The sequence below is a fragment of the Notamacropus eugenii genome, chromosome 5, assembly GCF_028372415.1.
Source record: "Notamacropus eugenii isolate mMacEug1 chromosome 5, mMacEug1.pri_v2, whole genome shotgun sequence".
NCBI classification, from domain to species: Eukaryota; Metazoa; Chordata; class Mammalia; order Diprotodontia; family Macropodidae; genus Notamacropus; species Notamacropus eugenii.
The window spans coordinates 236,876,852-236,900,525 of NC_092876.1; the positions used below are offsets into that span (position 1 = coordinate 236,876,852).

General features: G+C 39.2%; 1 protein-coding gene across 5 annotated transcripts in view; it reads right to left on the minus strand.

Moving 5' to 3' along the window:
* WIPF1 (WAS/WASL interacting protein family member 1) overlaps nt 1–23,674 on the minus strand; it is a 168,291-nt gene that overhangs the window by 97,326 nt on the left and 47,291 nt on the right. The window contains exon 1 of one of the 5 annotated variants that reach the window (XM_072612372.1): nt 1,988–2,303. The exons of the other annotated variants lie outside the window; for them this stretch is intronic. The gene's annotated coding sequence lies outside the window, so the exon portion shown is untranslated. Of the gene's footprint in view, nt 1–1,987; nt 2,304–23,674 lie in introns of those variants that run through there. 5 annotated transcript variants of the gene reach the window in all.

A 23,674-nucleotide genomic window follows, 5' to 3' on the forward strand; every position in this document is an offset into this window, starting at 1 on the left:
GAGGGAATGAAGGATAAGGGCTACCAAAGGTAGTAGAAATGATATTTAGAAAGATATATTTTAAAAATTGACCCCTGGAAAATATTGTAAGACAATAAAAGACCATCCCTGCCCCAGTTCTGCTAAAATTATTGTTACAGACAACAAAGCTCTGCCAAAAAAAAATAAATAAATAAAAAGAGAGAGAAGAAAATTCTATTTTAAGGTAAGTCAAACCACAGCCCAGAACCGTATGCAATCACCCTGAGGTTAAAGTATAGCTATCATATATCAAGAGGCATTCCCACTGCAATTCACTGGTGCATTTCTCCTTTAGCCATCTGTGTAAAGGGCATCATCCACCAATGAAGGGTTTGCTCATTGTATCCCCATGGATCAAACTCTGGACAGCTTTTGACAGAACTAGCACAAGATTTCTGCATATGAAATTCTTGGGTTGAATATTCTTACTAAAAAAAATTCTGCTTTATTCCTTTAGGTTGTTCTCTCCATTTTCTTACACAATAAAACAGCAAAAAAAGAATGACAACCTAAAGAACCACTATTGGTAAACATGAAAGAATGATCTTTCTCTTTCATCACCATTTTGGTTATTTTACATCATTGGAATATAAATAACATGTGAATCCAGTTTCACTTCCACTACTCCCTCCCAGCCCCAAATTCTTTTCTTCTGTCTATGCCTCTTTTTCTCTCTCTCTCTCTTTCTTCCTTCCTTCCTTCCTTTCTCTTTCTTTCTCTCTCTCTTTCTTTTCCTTCCTTCCTATCTTTCTTTCCCCCTCTCTTGCTCTCCTTTTTTCTTCCTTCCTTCCTTCCTAACTATGGAAAGGGATCATAGAATACTCTGTGCTATGAGAGGATTAGACTAAGTCCATCCTTGCTCGCCTTCTCTCTTCACCCCAGCTTTGGCCGTAGCTGCTCCTAAAGCGTCTGTGCCCAGTGAGGAATCTTTCTTGTCTTCTAAGACCTCCTGAAAGGCCACCCCATGTCCCTTCCTCTCTACTTGTCATTGTCAGGAAGTTCTTCTATCTAACCTAGCTTCCTCCTGCTCCTTCTAAAAGGGGACTAAAATCAGCTGGTCACACTCAGTGGCGTAAAAGACCTTTGTACACATGAAGATAATGATTAAATTGCCCCCTCACCCTTCTCTTCTCCAGGCTGAATAGTCTTGAGTCCTTTCAACTTTTCTCAAGTCTGATTTGCCTGCCCTTGATCAGTCCTATGGCTTTCCTCTGAACCCTCCCTATGCTCTCCGAGTCCTTCTTTAAGTTATGGCATCCAAGACTCCCCAGAGTACGCTAATAAAGGTCTTATCACATAGTTTTTACATGCCCTGCTTATCATCAATTGTCAGTTGGCACATTATTATGTTTTCTTCTTAGACTCACTTGCATTAAAGTCAGTACTTCCTCATCTTGTTTTCGTGTTGTCCCCTCCCCCTCTCTTATCTCCCCCTCCCTTCCCATTCAAAAGCAGTAAAGGAGAAAGAAAGGAGAAAAGCATACTTTGGAATCTCCTAGTGATGGTGGGTAAATACTTTTAGAATTAAATACTAGCAAAAAGACTTTTTAATACTGACTGAAATCGCCTTCACCACCATATCCCTTAGCATCATCTAAATTCTAAATGTCCCCTCAAAAGAGGAGATGCTTTGCCAAGTTTTGCTAGTTATGCAAGGCAGTAAGAGGGTCATATGAAGAAAAGAGGTTACTTGAAATGTTATTTAACACTTTCAAGTTTTATGTCTGTTTCAAAGAGCTTAGAAATTCTAAACAGGGAAGCAAGAGATTCAGAGAATTTCATTTTCACAATAATGAGCTATGTTTGTTCCTCTAACAACTGGCTACCAGCTCCATGCAGACCCAGATTAAACCTCACGCTTGAGCAGTGGTCAGAAGAAGGCTAAGGAGACAGAATCAGTGGGCATTTTAGGTAATAGAAGCAGCAAAAGGTTTTGTTTCTTTTTTTTTAAATGAAAAACACTGACCTGTATCGCTTTAAATCCGTCGAGTAGCCCCAAGTTCTAAGGTTCCCCTCCTCTCTTGTAGCCTGTTTCCTGTAAATGCTACATGTGACTACACTTCCTTACTGCACCTTGCTCAGCTTGCCACTCAAACTGGCCAGAGGCATGTGATAAGATCGCCTCTCTGCTTGCTTCACTCAGGGCTTTCCTGCTGTCTTTAAAGAAGTGACTTGTTCCCTTCTCCCTCTCTACAAGTCACCCCAGGTAATAATTTTCTTGCTGTTCTTGGAATACAGTCAGAGAGATAAGCCTGGGGCAGGGGCTCCTGTGTGTGTCACCCACACAAGCCACTCCTTCTCCTGGGAGGAGGGGAGAAGGGAACTGGAGAGACGACAGGAAGAGGGAGGGGGTAAAGTCTCAGAGGGCCCCCAGGGAAGCTCTGCCTGACTAGGACACCTTGGACAATTGACAAAAGCACGAGGCAGTTCCAGATAACTCTGAGAAGGCTTAGGGACCCTCAGGTGCTCTTGGTGCCTAGGCGTTGCTGAGGAAGCAATGCTACAGACACAGCTACCCAACTTCAGCGTAGACAGACGGGCATCTCCAGTGGCCATGCCCTGGAGAGCATCTCTGGGCCTCAAACCTGCATCTCATACGCTGGTATCCCCTAAATTCTGGGAATTAAAATCCTTGGAATAAGTAACTTCCACTGCAAGTCTCCTACTTCTCTGACCACAGTCTCCCAAAACCCTTCTTTAATTGTTCATTCTGAGAAAGGATATTCTTTCTTCTGGTGGTGTATGTAACATCAGTAATGACAATTATGCTACTAATGATACTGATAGTTTACTGCTATTATACTATAATAGCACATAGAGAGTATACTACTAATAAACTAAGAGTAACATGTATTTTTATAGCACCTTAAAGTTACTTTCCTTATAACTCACTGACGTGGCAATGTACAGATGTTAATTACACAGATATTCCAGTGGATCTGTGAACTCTCTGATGTGGATATTCTTTCCAACAATGCAAACTGCAACGCATCCTCACCTATCCACCATGTGACTCTTGTTCAGCCTTCGAGCAAGTTAACCCTAGGGGGCCACCAACAGTGGCCTTCCTTCCTCCGTGCTGATGTTGAGAGGATACCAGTGGTGAGCACAGGCTGGCTAGTGGTTATCTCTTGCTCTCACCACATGACCAGTTTTTTTTGACAATGCATTTCTCTGATGACATCCTTACTCCTGTTCCCTTTTGCAGTTTTTTCTTTGTTATCCTCTATATTGCTCATATTCACCCTATGAACAGTGCTAAATATGACTGTTACCATTTTATCTCTTCAGGAAGAATCAGGAAGAGCAGACAATGAGGGTCCAGGGTTCAGGGAGGTGATGCCCATAAATAGCCAGTAAATGACAGAACAGATTCAACACCAGATCTTCAGACTCTGAGTCCAGTACTCTTTCCACGCTGCCCCTCATAAAGCCAAATGAGGGGGAATTAGGTGCACAGTAGATAGAGTTCTGGCCCTGGAGTCAGGAGGACCTGCGTTTAAATCCAGCCTCAGACACTTGACACTTTTTAGCTGTGTGACCCTGGGCAAGTCACTTAATCCCAGCTACCACACACGCACACACACACACACACACACACACACAGTCAAATGAGATAGCGCATGTAAAGTGCCAACTTAACTCACTATATAAAAATGAACTATTATTGGCACTCCTGGCATCAAGAAGCAGGAGGGGGCAATGCTAACCTGGTGTGAGATGAGCACCCAAAGGACCAGAAACAGGGATCCAAGGATATTAGAGCTGACCCTTAAAGAACACCTTGCCCAACCCTTCTCATTTTATAGAATAGGAAATTAAGGATTCCAACAATGAAGCATTGGAGAGGTGAAGTACAAGGTCCCATAGCTGATTAAGTGGTCTCATGGTTCCCAGTCTAGTGCTCTTTCTATCCTTTCCTCCTTAATGATTCCTTAACTTGGTTGTGTTGCGTATATATATGTTAATATACGGTGTCCCAAAAGTCCAAGTTCTCTTTTAAGCTTTTTAGTAATAGAAAATTAGGACTTTTGAGTCTGTATATAGGCTACTATAGTCTGTAATATTATGACACAGAGCTTATCTGTGTCTTATGCTACATAAGACCACTCCAAGTGAATGTTCCACAAGTTGTTCAGCTAGATTGGTTGACATATGTGCCTTCAATAAGGTACCATGGAACCTTCTTCAAGAGCTATGGTATGATATGTAGCAGAAGTTGCCTGTTTCTCTCTCATTTCTTCTGTTCACTACCATACTCTGTTCCTCCATCAAAACTCTGGTCCCCCCACCCTGTAGTAGTGTGTGTGTTCGTCCTTTGTTGCCGAAAAAGACCATGCCATCAGAGAAATGATGACATGACTTTCAGTTGACTTTGTTTTGAGTGAGGAAGGGCTATGCAGGTCACCAGCCTCACTTCTCCTCCAGAGCCATCTGAATCCAGTGACCAGAGTGAGGTAAGATTTGAACCTAGGTCCTCCTGACTCCTGTACTGGTGCTCTATCCATTGCACCACCTAGCAGGGTGGCAGAAAGCTGAATGCATACTGGGAGTAAGAAGCTTTCCCATTCTCCTGACTCTTTGCCCCTTTTTCTTTGATTTCTCATGAGGGTTCAAAACTGAACCTTCAAGGTGTGGGATTATGGAGGTCAATGTGCAAGGGTGAGGAGAATATTCTGGACAACTTTGACTTAGGTCAAAAGCCCAGAGACTGCTTTGTTTTTGTTAATGTTTTTAGTCCAGGATGCCCTGAGGGTACATGCATTTTTTTTGAGTTAAATTGATTATCTTTTAAAAGAGTGATACAATCATTTCTCTATTTCCTTCCCCTCCCCCCTTGAATCATCCCTTGTAACAAAGCAAAAATTAAGTAAAATTCAACTGATAGGCACCTGTAGGGGCCCACCACCTCTTAAGCATGGGGAAGAAAAGGATGTTTCTATAGTGCATTTTTTTTCCTAAAAGGTAAATATAGCTTAACTGTTCCAAGGCTTGAAAATACTAAAAGTTCCCAAATGAATATTTCCATAGGAAAACATGAACTAAGAAATGTGCCCAAAGAGAATGAGCACCTGATTAAGAGTCAATCCCCTTGAATTCTAACAAAATGATTATGTTACAGGCTTTGGACACACCCACATAGAATTGGTTTTATCAAACTGATAAATGATGGTTGATTTTCTGGTTTAATTCAATAATCAGTTCTGGTCACTTTAGTTAATATGATCAAATCAGTTTTGTCCTCATTTTCTTTGGCTTTAAAAGTAGAACAATGACAAATATTGCCCCTCCACCCCCACTCCAGGGTCAACACTAGAAAAGAACTTGGTAAACTAAAAATCTGAATCCTCTATGAAGTTTTCAGAAAGTGATCTTTCCCTCTTCTATTAGTCTGTGGTCTGCAACTTTCCTTTTTTTTTTTTTTTTTTTTAATATGTACTTTATTCTATGTGGAACACTCCAACATACTCCAGGTTTGAAAACGCCCTCTACTGATACAGATTAGCAACTCATCTGTTATGTATAGTCAAGACTATGAGTCAGCTGGTCTAGATGGCCTCTAATGCCCCTTCTTGCTTTCAATCTATGATGCTTTGTCTGAGGACACTGAGAGGTTAAGTGACTTGCCCTGTTCACACATTTTTCGATCCAGCTAGCTCTTGTCAGTGGCAGAACTGGAACCCAGGTCTTCTTGGTTTCAAAGTCAGTCCCCCATCCTCAAACAGTTTCTCTGTTTGTTATTACTACATGCTACTTTGTGTTATGGTTATTTCTGTACTTGTGGCATGGTGTTTCAGAAAGAGCACTATACTCGAGAAACAAGAGACCTGGGTTTTGGATTCTGTTACGTCCATCAGCTAGCTGTGAGACAACAGGCAAGTCATAGAAGTTGTCTGGTCCAGTCACAGTTTTGTCATTTATAAAATGGGGATGGTGATGGGGTTGCTACAACAAGTCTACCTTACAGAATTCTTTAAGCAAAGCATTTGACTCTAGTTATGACAGTCATTATATGATCTCCCTACTTACTTGAAAACTCTCCTTTGATGCTTCCTTGTGACCTCAAGGTGAGCCTTGGTCCATACCAGGGGAATGCAAACTCTGTTAAACCACATCAAGCTGAAAATGCCTCTAATGTTTTGTTATCTGAAGATCATTCTAGCTTCCTCTAGAGGATCATGGGACCATACATCTGGAGCTAGAAGGGATTTCAGGGGTCTCTCATTTTACAGATGAGGAAACTATAGCTGAGAAAGTCTAAATGACTTGGTCCAGGTCACACAAGTAGGAAGAGTCACAGCCTGGTTTAAGTTCACACCTTCTGATTTCAAATTTAGCGCTTTTTTTACCATCCTGTGGTAACCAAAAAAAGGCTGACTACTAGGTTGTATGTAAGGAGAACTATGTTATCCTTTTTAGTTTAGTTTCTCAGGATCTATGACCATGGCAATGTCGAGTTTCAGTGTTTGATTATAACTTCTAGAATAGTTCCAAGGATCCTAGATAATCATTCCTAGAATCATAGTGACAGACAGTCCTACTGAGGCTGCACCGTGAGATAAGGGTGACATTTGGTGATATTTGCCACACTTGTGCAGAATGACGATATTGCTGAAGTTAACCTGTGAGCTTGATGTTGGCTCAACATTACATAAAGCAAGAGGACATTGGTCAGTGAGGGTGGAAACCACGGGGAACCCACGGAGGAATCATCGGCTCCCAATCAAGGCTGGTAGGGATTTAAGGGAGTGCACAGGCTGCGTCTGTCTCAACTGACTTCATCAAGACATAGAAGTGGCTGCCCCCCCCCCCCCTTCTTGCCAGCCCTTGTGAGAAGGGTGATTAGGGAATGCTGTAAGAGTTGGTGCTCCCATTATCAGCCGCCCTCCTGAGAAGACCAGATTACAATAAAACTGATTATTAACTGCTATGAAACTATCTTCCTGCCTGTCTGACTGGAGTCCAAAAACTCCAGTGCCTCCTCTGTGTTATCTGTGAAACATAGGTGATTAACTTTTTTGTTCACAGCAACCCTTGAAGACCATTTTTCCTTTCTTTCTTTCTTTCTTTCTTTCTTTCTTTCTTTCTTTCTTTCTTTCTTTCTTTCTTTCTCTTTTCTCTTTCTTTTTTCACAAACTTATTTATTTATTTTTAGTTTTCAACATTCACTTTCATAAGTTTTAAATTTTCTCTGCCTCCCTCCCCTTCACCCTCCCCAAGACAGCATGCAATCCTATATAGGCTCTACACATACATTCTTATTACTCATGTTGTGTAGAAGAATTACAATAAATAGGAGGAACCATAAGAAAGAAAAAAAAACAAAACAAAAGAAGAGAGCAAACTATGCTTCGATCTGCATTCAGCCTCCATAGCTCTTTCTCTGGGTGTGGATGGCATTTTCCGTCGTGAATCTTTTGGAGTTGTTTTAGGTCCTCGCATTGCTGAGAAGAGCTAAGTCTATCAAAGTCAGTCATCGAACAATGTGAGACCATTTTCTAAAGTGGAAGATTTTCAGTCTCCATTGGTTGAGTGAATATTGATATCAATATCAATGATAACTCAGACCTGAAATACTGAAGACATATTCAAATGTTATCTCCTCACTAAAATGGAAGGATTTGTGCTGCTTTATTTGCCTTTGTGTGTCCCACAGTGGGAATAAAATCCAATCCAGTCCAATATTTATTTAGCATCTACTATGTCAAGGGATATAGGCTAGGTGCTGGGAGTAAAAGAAGAAACAAAAGAGTCCTGCCCTCAAGGAGATTACACTGATTACATCTGACTGTGTAGATACAACATATATATCTATATCTATATATATACATATATATATACATATACACATATATACACACACATATACACATATACATATACCTAAATATGTATGCGCATATATATATATATATATGTTCATTTAAAGAATGAGAGGGAACTACATAGGCAGATGAGAAGGTAGATGTAGGAGACAGTGCATGGGTCAAAGGAAGTCAGAGACTGGAAAGGATGATTGTGCTCTCCTGGGATGGAGTACAAAGACATATAGATAGGAAATGGAAATGCAGTGCTTTGTTTATGTTTAACATAAAGGTGCTTAACAAACATTTGTTCTGTATAAGTAAGTAAATGAAGGCACCTCACAAATATATTTAAAAATAAAGCTTTGCATTCTGGGTTAAACTGCCTTGGAGCAGTTACAACAAATGTTACATTTAAGCTACCCCTCGTATGGGACTTTTATAGGTTTTATGGAAATGTCTTGTAATTTTCCCTCAAAGTCCTTCACCTGGCATCTTGTCCATTTAGTCATTCAGTCTTGAAGAGATAGTAAAAAGAAACACCTACTGGCCTAAGAAAATGTTTATTTCTCTACAAAACTCACCCATGTGTACCAGAGGCAATATTCATATTTTTTATTATATTTATTATATTTTACTCCTTAAAAACCCCACTATCACTTTTATTGATTTTTTTGCTCCTATCACTTTTATTGATTTTTTTTTGTTTTTACCTTACTTTGCCTTCCCCTCCTCTACCCAGAGAACTGTCCCTTGTAATGAAGAAAAAAAAGAGAAGAGAAAAGCTTATTTCGTTGTTTAAATATTTCATACTTTAAACACTAAGAAACTACAACTTTTTGCTTATAACCAGGCCAGCTCAAACTTTACTCCAATCTAAGTTTCTATTAGATCTTAAAAACTGATAATTGAAGGGAGAAATGATGTTTTTTAAAAAGTTATTTTAAATTCACCATTTGATTCATCTTAGACTTTGCTGCCTCTTTTCCTCAAGGCCCTGGGGATTGCAGTAATATGATGGGGAAATTTCAGGTTGACCCTGATGCAAAGATGGTGTCTTTATCATCTTGGCGTATAGCAAAATGTCATTTGTTGGTTAGAAAGAATGTTTACTAGAAACAAAACATCACGTGGGACTTGTCCAAGAGGAACAATCAACCAGAGGAATGCCTGGCAGGATGGGTCCATCCAGTCTCCTGTGGTCAGTCTCCTCAATCCTTGTGACCTCCACGGTTATGCTTGATGACATATATCTGTAGAGATTATTTAGAGAGCCACAGGAAGCTGCTCTACATATTATAGTACCCATAGTTTACACACAAGTCAAATATACACTAATGACACTCATTAGGCCGAGCTTGGCCGCTATAAACAATGCATTCCTCTACCCCCTTCTGGGAAAATCCACTGAAATATTTTTCATGCTCTCGTCACATCTAGCGTCAGGGAGGTATCCTGGTATACATGGTACAGTTCTGTATTTAAGATCCTTGATCTTAGATCTGGTAGGTAAAGTAAAGAGAATAAGCATTTATTAAGCACTTACTATGTTCCAGGTGTTATGATGGGCTCTTTATAAATATCTCCTTTGATCCTCACAACAACCTTGGGAGGCAGATGCTGTTGTTATCCTTGTCTTACAGTTAAGGAAACTGAAGCAGACGTGGTTCAGTGACTAGCCCAGGATTATGCAGCTAGAAAGGGTCTGAGACCAGATTTGAACTCAGATCTTACTGACTCCAGGCCCAGCACTCTATCCACTTGTTGTCCCTTAGCTGCCTGAAACACTGAAGATCATCTAGTGCTTTCAGAGATGAGGAAACTAAGACTCAGGGAAGTTAATTGACTTGCCCACAACCATATATCTAATAAGTGCAAGAAGGGTTTGAACTGAAGTCTTCCTGACTCTTGCCATGCTACCTCTAGTTAGAAGCCCAGTTCTGCCTCTTACATATGACTTTACCAGTCTCAGTTTGCTTATCTGGAAAATAAGTATTTTAAACTCACTAGATGTCCTCCAAAGTGTTTTCCAACTTTCTATCTCAGAACCCTTTGGGGAGAAGGAATGTCTTGAATAAGAGAAGCTTGCACTTACTGTCTCAACACACAGCTGAACATTCTATTGTTTTATGTTCTGTTTTCCCTATTGTTTCTGGAAACATAGACCTGGCTCCCCACAAAGACTATAAACTTCTTGAAGGCAGGTTTTATATTTCTCTTCCATCTGCTGAAGTGACCAGAACAGTGTGTGGAGTTCCTACTGGAAAAGTTAGAGGTAGTCAGCATGCAGGCAGAAGTCCTTGGAGGAAATCACAACCAGGCTCTTCATGCTTAAAAAAAATCACCATGAAAAACGTAAATATAAATCTATTTTAGCAAAAGAAAGATGGAACTGCAGAGGAGGTACACCTTGCTAATTGGTGAAGTCAGAGTTTTTGTGATAATCAAGAATGACCAGCTCATTTTTTGGTCAATACAATGTTGTAAATTCTACAATACACATGAAACAATTTCTTTTCTTCTGGACTGAGAATGAAAAAGACTTGGCACCTTTGTGGAAGAGACATGCTGCCCAACTCCATTCATTTGTTCCCTTGGGAATTGGTAGCAGGGTGAAGGAGGTGGAGGAAGAGGGAAACAGAGTAGTAGTGGATTTGGTTGTAGTGGAGTGTTAGTTGGCTGAGCACAAAAGGAAATTGATAGTCTAATGACCAAAGCAAACTCGGAAAGCCCCAGAGAACACTCGCCTGAGTCCCATGACCCCAGCAATTTTGGTGCACCTGAGATTGAGTGTAATGCCCACTTTGCAGGAGGGGTAAAATGGTAGGGTAGTCTCACATTCACTGTACTTGCACTTGAGTACATCTTTCTCCACAATAAGAATTGGTCTTGGCCAATAAGAATCATTCTGTATCCCAATGTTTCACCTATTTAGAACTAGATGGCAGTTATGAATCTATGTACCTCAATCTCCACATTTTACAGATAAAGGAACTGAGGCCCAGACAGATTAAGTGACTGCCCCAGCTCACACAAGTCAGTAGTAAAATAAAGATTTGAACCTGGCCTTTCAACTCCAGAGCCAGAAAATCTAGTCAAATCAAGTCAATAAACATTTTTAAAATTCCTGCTATGTGCCAGGTACTGTGCTAAGCAATGGAGATTGAAAAAAAAAAAAAAAGAGAGAAAAAACCCAGTACCTACTCTCAAGGAGCTCATAATCTGATGGGGGAGAGAACATGCAAGCACCTGTGTACAAACAAGATAGTTATAGAAAAACTTGGAAGTAACCTTAGAAGGAAGACACTAGCAATAAGGGAGGCAGGGAAAAGCTTCTTAAATGTGATTTCATCCAGAATTTGAAAGAAGCAAGGGAAGCAAGGAGGCAGAAAAATGGAAGAAGAAAGTTTCAGGCATGGAGGACAGCCAATGAAAATGCACAGAGGTGAGAGATAAAGGAAAAGCAAGAAATAGAAGAACAGCAAGGAAGGATGGTATTATTGGATTAAAGAGTACATGGAGGGGGCATTATATATAGGAAAGTCAGGAAGGTGCCAGGTTCTGGGCTTAAAGGCCAAAAGGATTGTATATTTGATCCTGGAAGTAACAGAATCATTGGATTTGATTGAATAGGAAGATGAGATAGTCAGACTTGGGTTTTAGGAAGATTATTTTGGCAACTAAAGTGGGGAATGGACTGTAGTGAGGACAGGTGGGGAGCCCGACAGGCTATTTTGATAGTCCACTTGCACCATGGTGGAGGAGAGAATGGGGCAACTACAATAGATATAATGTTTTTCATTGTATCCTGTAGTCTTCTTTTTGAGTCAAGGCATAGAATTAGTTAACTGTTCAACAGGATGAGCCAAAGCATGTGAGCACACTACCCCCAAAAAATACTACGTAAAGAATTTGGATTGAGAATAATGTGGCCAGACCTGCTGCAGAGCTTATGATAATCATTCCAAACTGCCTAACAAAACAGTAGCAACAGTATAGTTAGAAATAAGAGCCTCCAAGATTTTACTAAGGAGATTCTTTGCATTTTCACAAAACTTTTATATTACAGGAGATAGGAAAATTGGGCAGTGAAATCCCTGAGAGATGGGTGGGTGTTGGTTTATGGAAGCATATATGTGCATGCATATGCACATGCATGTATGGGGACAGCAGCAACCCAAATAATTTTTCAGAGCTTCCTGTTGGGAATCCAAGCAAAACAGGAGAGAGAGAGAGAGAGAGAGAGAGAGAGAGAGAGAGAGAGAGAGAGAGAGACAGACAGACAGACAGACAGACAGACAGACAGACAGAGACAGAGAGACAGAGAGACAGAGAGACAGAGAGGAGGGAGGGAGAAGGCAATAACATCCATCTTGATGATTTTAGGTTTTGACGGATACTTATTTTATGTAGATCCCTGGTTTATAACATATAATTCAAAGGGAAGATGATCTTAAAAGAGTTTTTCTGCTTGACCTTAATGGAAATTGATGATTTTTAGAAAATTCATGCACATCATGTACAAGATATTTGCAAAAGAATTTTGGGGAGGCACACCCTTGGCTCTCAGTCCTTCAAAATGAGGGTCAACTGGAAGCCTGAATAATTGTAACTCCACTTACCCTGGGGGAAATTTTAGAGCATTATGTCATGCTGAAGGCTTTTCTGCATTGCTTTAGATTCCACACACAACATTTCTGAGCCTCAGAGAAACTGAAGGGAAGTTGATGAGGTCAAGAACTTGCTCTGTTGTTGAAAAGGAGAGAATTCTATGGCAATCACTTAAAAAAAAAAAATCAAAGCAAAAACCAAGAAGTCTACAGCAAGGACAGGGCCTCAAGCCAGAGGCCCCTTGGCACGAGGTGGTCACAGGGCCTGAAGGAATAAGATGCCTTATGTGGTGGACAGAGCACTTAACCTGAAGTCTGGAAGACCCAAAGTCAAGGGTGGCCTCAGACACTTCTGAGTTATGTCACCCCAAGCAAGTCATGCAGCCTCTGTCTGTTTCAATTTCTTCATCTGTGAAGAGGAGATGTGATAGCCCTTACTTTCTGGAGTTGCTGTGAGGATCAAATGAGATATTATTTGCGAAGCACTCTGCAAATCTTAAAGCACAACATAACTACTAGCTATTATTATTAATGCATTCCTTCCACATATCCACCATGTTTCTTGATTAAAATAGTGACAGAAAAGTGGGACAGTAAATTACATTTGTATGGGGCAGGGAAACAGAATGTCATAGAAAAATGCAACCTGGGTTTTGAGTTGGAATTAAATCATAGCTCTATTACCTATTTGACCTCGCACAGGTCATTGCACTCCTCCTTGAGACAATTTTCTTATTTATAAAATTCATAAAATCTCTATGTCTCCTTTTGCATCTGAAATCTCTGAAGGAACATAAAAAGTGACACTCTGATGGTCCACAAGCACTTATAAGGGGCTCTCAAAGAAGCCTGTGAGCTAAGTATGAGAATTTGTGAACATTCTTGTTTTAGAAAGAAGGCTGAACAACCAGTCCTCTGGCATGTTTTAGAAGGATTTCCTGCTCTGGGTAGTTTGGGCTAGATAACCATCATGACATAGCTTGTGAGTCAATCAACAAGCATTTATTAGGAATCAGCTGTGGACCAAGACTTGTATTAAGTAAGTAATGGGGATATAAAGAAAGGCAAGCATGGTCCCTGATGGGGAGTGGGGAGAGGGTGAGGGTGGGGGAGGTTACATTGTAATGAACAAGATAACATGTAAATAAATGGATACATACAAGATACACATATGGTCAATGGCATGCCCTCAACAGTAAGGAAAATCCAGAAGTGGGGAGGGTTTGGGCAAAAAGCCTTGCCATGCACAGATGCTAGCTTCTAGAAGTGTCCACAGCCAGGGAACCCAACCTGTGAACAGTGAAATCTCTAATTCCCCTTCATTTTTACTCTTTTTGCATAATAATTTACTTTTCTTTTAGGTGCCTTGTTTAAGGATACGGAGTCAGGACCCTCTAGGTCCTCAAGTGCAGCCCTTTGACTCAATCCAAACTTTACCGGACAACTCTCCTGAATAAAAGAATTTATTTTGTAAAACTTGGATTCAGTCAAAAGGCCACACCCAAGGACCTAGAAGGCCACATGTGGCCTTGAGGATGCAGGTTCTCCATCCCTGGATTAAACTCTAAGAGTTCAAGAAAGATTTAATAAGAAAAGACCATCACAGGCATGGGGAAGAAATGCTGGTAGAAGGCAGTGGTAGGCATGGTGCCTCCAGAATATTAGCAATAGTGACTCCCATATCCTACCTGCATAGTTAAGATTTCCTATTTACCCCAATTATGTCATCCTTATACAAATGTGACCAAGAGAATATATAATTCATCCCTTACTGATCATCTTAGTAAAATTTGATTTCCTCTTAGTAAGGTTAAGCAGTAGATAGAATGCCAGACCTGAAGTCAGGAAGACCTGAGTTCACATCTAACCACAGACGCTTAACTAACTGTGTGACCCTGGGCAAGTCCCTTGACCTCTTTTTGCCTCAGTTTCCTCCTCCATAAAATGGGGATGATAACAGCACCTACCTCACCGGGTGTGAGGATCAAAGGAAATGCTATTTGTAAAGCACTTAGCCCAGTGGCTGGCACATAGTAAGTGCTATGTAACTGTTTGGTTTTTTGCTATTACCATTGTTGGCACAGTATTGGACCAGAACCATTCCTGTCAGATACAAACACATCTTTTTATTTGAAAAAATTAATAGCTGACATTTCTATAACTCTTTAAGATTTTTCTCACTTGCTCTTCATAACGGCCCTGGGAAATTTCCTCTGTAGGTATTATTATCCCCATCTTACAGATGAGGAACGTGAAGCTCAAAGAAAATATATGACTTCCAAATGAAGGTCAACTGGAAGCCTGCTCATGGTTATATAGCAAACAAGAGCCCGAGAGAGTATTAAAATCCAGGTCTCTATTGACTTCAAGTTTAGTTTTCTTTTCAAAATACAAGGCTACTTCTCTGTTGGCTGGTGCTCTACTGATGCCGCTCATTTATTGGAGGGCAGTGAGTGATAAGGCATGAATGGGAACATGTTTCACTAAACCCAAGGGACCCCAGTTGTCCCATTTATCCCTGTGTGGTGGCTTTGGGTGTACAGATGGAGAGAAATGGGGTTGCTGAATCAAATGCTTCCTTAAGGAAGCAAAAAAACCTTTTTATGCAAGAATATTTTTCAAGATTCAACTATCAGTTAAGTATAATACCAAATACTAAATAGCAATTGTTTCTCTTTTACCGAGGAACCCTGTGGGACTTCTCTTCCCACTTTTCTTTTATTTTTTATTAAAGGCACCATCCCTTGAGTAACTACTTAAAGAAACCTGTTCATTGAATGGGTGTATTTCACTCAAAGTGAGAATGCTATAAGACCTTAGTCTGAAAGGGCTAGAGTCTCCCATTGCATCCTGGGCCATCTCCAGTCCTCCTGATGAATGTCAGGCCACTGGACCCAGATGATTCAGGAGGAGAAAATGAGGTTGGTGACCTTGCACAGCACTCCCTCACTCAAATCAAAGTCAACTGAAAGTCATGTCATCATCTTGATGTCATGGTCCTCTTCAAGAATGAAGGACAAACATAACAATTGGTTAAGTAATCACTGAGGGAAAATTCAAGTTTTATTTTACGTCAGCTTGTCTGTCATTTGTCTCTTCTTTGCTCAACCAATTCAGTTAATTCCATCCTGCAGGCAATTTGTCTCTGGAAACAAGCTAGGTCCTTGAGGAAAAGAATTAAAACCTTTTACAAACAAGGGTATTAATTAACTAAATTATTACTGCACACCTCTAAGTATTACCCTAGTGGTTCTGAAAGAGTTAACAAGATCACCAGTGTCTAATTTTCTACTAAGGACTAATTTATGTCCATGGAGGACCTGGACAACTCTACATCTCTGTGCCTAATAATATAAATGTATCCATTGAAATCTGACTCTTCATTTTTTTGATGCAACCCCATATTAACTTTGGTGACAGTCTGGTTCCTTGACACCAATGATTTGCGAGATTATAAAGGATAAGATCTGGGGCAGCTATGTGATGCAGTGGATAGAGTGCTGGGCTGGAAGTCAGGAAGACTCATCTTCCTAAGTTCAAATCCTGCCTCAGACTCTTTACCCTCTTTGCCTCAGTTTCCTCATCTATAAAATGAGCAGGAGAAGGAAATGGCAAACCACTCCAGTATCTTTGCCAAGAAAACCCCAAATGGGGTCACAAAGAATGAGACACAAGTGAGAACAACTGAACAGCTACAACAAAGAGTTCAGATCTAAGATAAGTTGACTACAATTACTATCCTGAGTGCTGCCTGCTCTCCTTATATGAGTTTTTGGAAGCTACTGCCTATGCTCTGAGACTAAACTGTATTACCAGTTATGAGTTTTTTAGATGAAAAAAATCCCAACTAATGGGTGAACCAGTGGAGAACACAATTTGTGTCTAAATATGAAAATTTTCTTTGCAAATTAAATTCATTTTAAGCAACATTCATGAGCAAGCAAAATACACTATGGTGTGTAGTGGGATGAGCACTAGATTGAAATTCTGTTTCCTGTACTTTTTTAGATGCATGATCTTGAGTAAATCATTTACCTGCCTGGGTCTCATATGATCTATAAAAAGATTAGATTGGACGATCTCTAAAGGTCACTTTCAAATCTAGGTGGATCCTATGATCTCTTGTTATTCGAGTTAAACCTGAGCTTCCATGATATTGACCATAAAATAGATTACATCTCACTAAACCAGGTATAATTCTAGGAATTGTTACCTTGGTCTGGGGGTTCTTAACCTAGGGTCTGTGAATTTTTAAAATTCATATTTTGATAACTATTTCAATGTAATTGGTTTCTTTTTTTTAATCCCATGTATTTTATGCATTTAAAAACTATTTTGAGCTCACAGACTTCACCTGACTTCCAAAGGGGTCCATGACACAAAGAAGAGGAAGAATTCTTGTCTTAGGCCCACTTTGGATTGGTTTAATGACTGACTTTGTATTGTGTCCTTTTCCCATGCTTCAGTTGACTCCGTTAATTGTAACTTGAAGGAATTACGATTCTTCTTGCCCTTGTGATACAACTTGGACAACTCTATGGCCCTGTTAAGTTAAATTACTCACTGGGCTCATTTTGCTAAGATGTTGAAGTTTGTACTTTGCCTTTTGTCAGCACTTACATCAACAAATGAGATATGCAGCTCTGACTTCAGAGATGGGCATAAGTTTAAAGAGAACATCGGAGGTTATTCCCTGCTGACATTACAATATGATGAGCTGTAGTGGCAAAAAGAGAGCACAGAAACCCATTAGGCCTATATGATACCTATGATTCCAGATATAAAAGATCTCTTGGATGTAAAAAATATCATACTGCTTAACAAATAAGTCATTGTGTACTGCATAGCACAAAATATTGCTTTGGAATAGAAAACGTTGACTTTGGTTCAAAATAAAACAGTTTGCTACTATACTGATCCATCCTAGAGAGTATAGCATAGATTTGTTTTCCAAGATCCACTTTTCAAAATTAGCACTATTTCAGGGGTAGTACCTTGTGATAGTGTGGAAGGGACAGAGGCATCCCTCCGTCCATAGGCACATCCTCTGGTGCATTTGGTTGACTGTCTGGACTTTTTACTTTGCCAAAAATTCTAATGCCAACTTTTGCTTGCCAACCTCCTAACTGATAAAGGCCTAAAGACTGTCTTTATGGGTTCAGTTTTCTATTTGGTTATTGGCACATACAGTACACCTGTTGGAAGCATCCTAAAAACAAAGACAGGAACCCAAACAGACTGGGAAGTCTTCCAGAAATGAAAGCATCCTATATTCACTCACAGCTGAGGTAAGCATCCTTACCTCTGCTTAGCCATGCCTCAGGATTACTCTTGAGGAAGAAATATGTGGGCTAAGTACCCAACGTGACTTGGTACTGTCACCATTCTGTTGGAAGCAGACCAACACTTTGCCTGAAAAGTCTATACAAAGGCGTTCTGTTTGACAGGCATTGCCTACTGAAGCATCTTTTTACATATTGGGAAGCTGGTACTTAATATTGCTTTAGGGGTTAGGTCGCCTAATGGGTGGGAGGGATCTCCAGGTTTTCTACTTGGTTTCCCAATCCAGACTTGCTTGATGCCTTTACTAATCCACCTCATCCCTCAACTTGGGGCTCATTGGAACTCCAACATCCAAAGACAGTCACATAAATTCACGTGCATATTAAAAACATAATTATTAATGGTGCCTAACAATTGGGGAATGGCTGAATGAACTGTGTGTGAATGTAATGTAATGGAAATGTTGTGTAGCATAGTGGATAAAATACTGGATTTGGAATCAGGGATACTTAGGTCCTAATCCTGCCTCATATAACATTAATTATGTGACCCAGGGCAAGTCACCCTGTCTGCCTTAGTTTCCTTATCTGTAAAATGGAGGGTTCAGACAAGCTAGAACTTCTAAATCCAAATATATGATCACATGAAAATTATTATGCCCTAAAAAATGACATATGAAAAATTCAGAGAATTTGGGAAGACTTGGATGAACAGATACAGGGCAAAATAAGAATTAGGAGAACAATTAACATATAATGGTCACAATGATATAAATGAAAACAGCAAAAGACTTCAGAACTGTGGTCAGCTTAGTCACCAATTAGGATTAGAAAACTGAGGGTGAAGCACACCTCCCACCTCTCAGTGGAGAGGTGAAGGGCTAGAGGTTTAGAATAAGACATGCATTTTTGCATGGCCAACATGTCATGTTTGTTTTGCTTGACTAGGTATGAGAGAGTACTATTAGGAGAGGCATGGGAAACGATAGTGATATATATATAAAACAAAAACATGGTTATCTCAGTCATAACATCCAGGGACTGCTGCTTCTTTATCTATAGAGAGACTAAAAGGAGGGGGCTGACTTCTAGGGTCACTTCTAGCTCTAGCCCTCAGATCATATATTATTTGATTACTTTGCAAAGACTGGAAATTTAAGAATTTGGCCTAATGCCAAACTATTGACACTATCCATCTACCTAAAAGCCTAAATTATAATTAGACTTTATGCGGATAGAATGTCTTCTCCTTCAAAAGTTTAAAAGTGCTTTTTGGATTTTAACAGTCTCTAATTCATTTTCACAATATTCTAAGAAATAAGAATAGGAAAATAACAAGCACACGTCCCTCATGAAACTGAGAAATTAAGTGAAAGAATTACAAGTTACCCAACATAAAAAGTCTACATCTATCTGATGTCCTATATATATATATGTATATATAGTCAATGTATGATAATAGTAATATAAAGAAATGAAACATATTCTCTCTCTGTCTGTCTGTCTGTCTGTCTGTCTCTATGTCTCTGTCTCTCTCTCTCTCTTTCTCTCTCTCTCTCTGTCCTCAATAGTTAAGTAGTCAAAGGCAAACAATCAGTAACCATATGAAAAAGGTTCCAAAGTACTATTAATAAGAGAACTAAGGACAAAATTAACTCTTGGGGTTTCCACTTCACACACCTAAAATGGCAAAGACAATAAAAGATGGAAATAGTCAGTAGAGGAGGGTCTGAGAAATGATGAACACATTAATACACTCTCGGTGGAGTTGTGAATTGGTCCACTTGTTTTGGAAAACAATGTGAGAAAACTCACCAAACTATTCATAAACTTTGACCTCGTCCTTCCACTATAGGCTGTACAGGTCAAAGAGAGAAAGAAAAGTCCTGTAGATACAAACAATATCCATAGTAGCACTTTTTGGAAGCAAAATGGATGCCCAATGATTGGGGGATGGCTGAACAGATTGTCATATATTAATAAAATGGAGTATCATTATGCCATAAATAACACCAGATATGAAGAATTCAGAGAAGCATGAGAAAATCTGAACTAATGAAGAGTGAAGAAAACAGAAACAGGAGAAAAATATGCACAATGACTAGGATGATTATTAATGAAAATAATATTAAAAGGCAGCTGAACTCAGATTAATTATGATGACCAATTTTGGTCTTGGAGAGAACAAATGATGAAACACACTTCCCTCCTGCCAGTAGAGAGGCAGGGAACATGGGAGTGGAATGTTGTATACACTGGCAGTCAACGTCCCTTCATTGGTAGGTTTTATTTACTTAACTGTTTTTCTTTGTAACTAGAGATGATTCCATGGGAAAGGAGTATACCAGGAAACGATAATGTGAAAAACAATAGGCATCAATAGAAGGTTTTAAAAACTCTACTCAACCCTGCTATTCCAATAAATTATGAAATGCAGCAAGTGCTCACTTACTACAATGTCTAGTACAATAAATGTGTTGATTCTTCTTCTGTTCTCCGTGGATGACAAATAAACTTGACTATGAAGGAAAGGATTTAAAGCAGTTAATTGACTTTGACTTAATTTAATTTCTGTTTCTTCTTTTGGCCATGCCTCTTTTTTATTTTTATTTGTTTATTTTATTTTTCATTTTTTTTTATTTTCAGTGTTCTACAATCACTACCATATAACTTAGACTTTTTTTCTCTCCCTCCCTCTCCTTCCCTGCTTCCTCCCTCCTCTCTCCCTGAGATGCCATACAATTTTATATAGGTTCTACAGATACATTTCTATTAAATACACTTTTACCATAGTCATGTTTCATGGAAGAATTAAAATGAATGGGAGAAATCATAAAACAAACCAAAACATAATATAAAAGAAGACAATCTGCTACATTCTGCGATTGAATTCCACAGTTCTTTCTCTGGATGTGGAAAGCATCTTGCCTTAAAAGACCATTGGGAATGTTTTTAGGTCCTTGCATTGCAATCAAGTTTGGTCATGCCTTTTGGCAGTGACATAGCTCTTGATGGGGTGCAGGGGGATTTAGAATTCAAGTGCTTAGTATCAATCAGAATGATGATTATGACATATGTCCCTCTAGTTCACACAAATCATAGTGACTGCTGTCTGTCCCATAATCAGATTTTAAAAAAAAAGAACAAAAAAAGAGGGGCAAAAATAATTTTACATAAAATATGATAATACTTGCAGTTTTTACATACATATAAACCCCCACTCCACCCCACCTATGCAAAGAATTTGGGGAGATGTCTTCTTAAATTGTTTTTGGAGTCAGGTTTTTCTTTATAATTCTGAAACATTCATTTTTAATTGTTTCATAATTGTTCTTTCCATTTATACTGTAGTCATCGTGTATATTACTTTCCTAACTGCTTACTTCTCTTAGCATCAGTTCATGTAGATCTTTCCATGCTTCTCTGTAGTCATCATTTTTGTCTTTTCTAAGAGAACAGTAAAATTCCACTACATTAATGTATAATAACGTACTGTGCCACTCTTCAGTTGATAGCTTCATACTTTTCCCCTCCGTTACCACAAAAAGTGCTGCTAAATATTTTGGTGTATATTCTTTTTTTATCAATGACCTCATTAGGGTATATGCCAAGCAGTGTAATATAATTCTTAGGACTATTACCTCATGAGATTAGAGGTGGGAGTATGAATATTGACATGTTTTTGCTGGACTTACCTTCCAACTGGTTATACTTGAAGCTGTGTGAGAGTTATAAACAGAAATTTGGGAATGGAGATCATGACATTGTAGAGCAGAGACAGTAGAAGGCATCAAGATCATTTATGTTATCTTCTCTGAGAAAACATGGTACGAGACTTAGATTGTGAAGGGAAAGGAATCCCCTATAGTCATAGGACAAAAAAGTTTTTGTAGACACCTTGAGAAGAGGAGTTGATTCCAGACTCTACATGTAAAATCATGAAGGGATGGTTCATCATTTGGGTAAACACGAATCTCTACTCCTAGAGAAAGTAGGCGAGAGAAAGCTAGGTGGAAAATTAGACCTGTGTGTTCAAGTCTCTTTTAGTATATTGGGCTTTTGCTTTGGAAGATGCCTTAGGGTTCATCAAGTCTAGTCGTCTTAATTTAGTAGATGAAGGGACTGAGGCCCTCAGAGATAAGGGACTTGTTCAAGATCACAAAGGTAGAAACTGACAGAACTGAGATTTGAACTCCTGTTCCAAATCCAATGATCTTTCTACCATGTCAATCATAATATCTCTTCTTTCACACCCTATTCTAATATCTAATTAAAGGTTTCTAATATAGTTTCCACATTTCAGAACTACAACAGCATAACAGTTTTTAATCATTTAAATTATTTAGCCTTCATTGTGCAATACTTTATGTTATTTTGTCATGTATAATTTATGACACCATTTACGTTGATTAAAAATTGATCATGGATACAGACAGCTCTAGAGTCTCATGGCACAGATATTTCTCTGCCAGACGAATCACTTGTGAATGAACAATACAGCATTATGTTTTAAAAAATCTTATTTTTTAAAAACTGTAATGAGTTATTTATATGTTTTCCTCTTCATCTGCCTTTCTTCCACATAAATACGAACTCTAGGTTACCATCCATTTCCTTCCTTTTTCTAGTGGGTCCCTTCTCTCTACTCTGAGGCACTCAGCAAGAATGCTAATTTCACTTTTCTATTTTTAGTGGCAGACCATAAAGGGAGGCATGCATAAGTAAACATTTTAGAATGATACAGAACAGACCTTACCATTTTCATCTCCTATCCTCCCTCTTTACCTTCTACTATTTGGTTCACTTTCTGCCTCAGTTAGCTCATTTGGTCCTGCCTGATTTTGTTTTCTGCCATTGGTTCCCTCCAGGGTACCATCCCTTCATTTCTGTTTATACCCCAAATTTTCTGCCACCTTTCTACCCACCTCACTCCCAAATCCCACTTTGTTGTCTCAAATACATAATCCAAGCTGTTCTTTCTTTACCATACCCAGATCCTATTTCTTTCCATAACTATCAGGACTTAAAAGAAACCATCAAGTGATGGATTCAGGAAAAGAAGTCAAAGGATTTGGGGTATATTTCTGGTTCTCCTGCTAACTAGTTGTATGACATTAAGTAATCCTCTTCATGACTTTTGTCTCATTTTCTTCATCTGCAGCCCAAAGGGACTGGATTTCATGGTGGTAGACTATAAAAGGGACATGCAGAAGTAAACGTTTTAGAGTGATTTGGAACAAGACATTACAACTGTCATCACCTACCCTCCCAATTCACTATTTGTCATTTTATGCCTCAGTTCGTCCATTTTCCTTGCCTTGTTTTAGTTTTCTAATAGTTCTTAATTTTCTTCAGACTACCCTTGTCCTCATATTATCTATTCCCCAAGTAGATGGACCTTTCCTATTCAATTAATTTCAAAAAATACATTTATTAAGTACTTGCTGTGTGCAAGGCACTATGCTAGATGCCAAAGATGCAAAGAGAACAATAATACAGTCCCTGTACTGAAGGAACTTACATTCTATTTCCAACTCTACAGCATTCTGTGTATTCTATGGAACCTACATCATTATCTCTTATTAATCATTTTTGATACTCTGATTCTCTGCTCTTTTCTTTGGTTCTAAGACATTTGCCAATGAAAGCATCTTTCAATTTGAATTTTTACTTTAAAAGTTTCAGATCTCACCACTAACATCTGTTTAACTCATCACAGAGGAGGCCAACTGAAGGATGGAATGGCACAGTCTCTAAGCAAAGTACATTCACCTCATGAATGGAAACTCAAGTCACCCATGGCAGGATCACCCCTGTTCTTTCCATTTCCTCTTTAGAGCAGCACAGTTTGGCAGCTGCAGATTCATAAGCAGAGGCTGCATTATCTGGGGCAAATGGAGCATATGAAATGTAGGGACTACTTTGTCAGTTGGACTTCATTTCCCAGATTGACTGT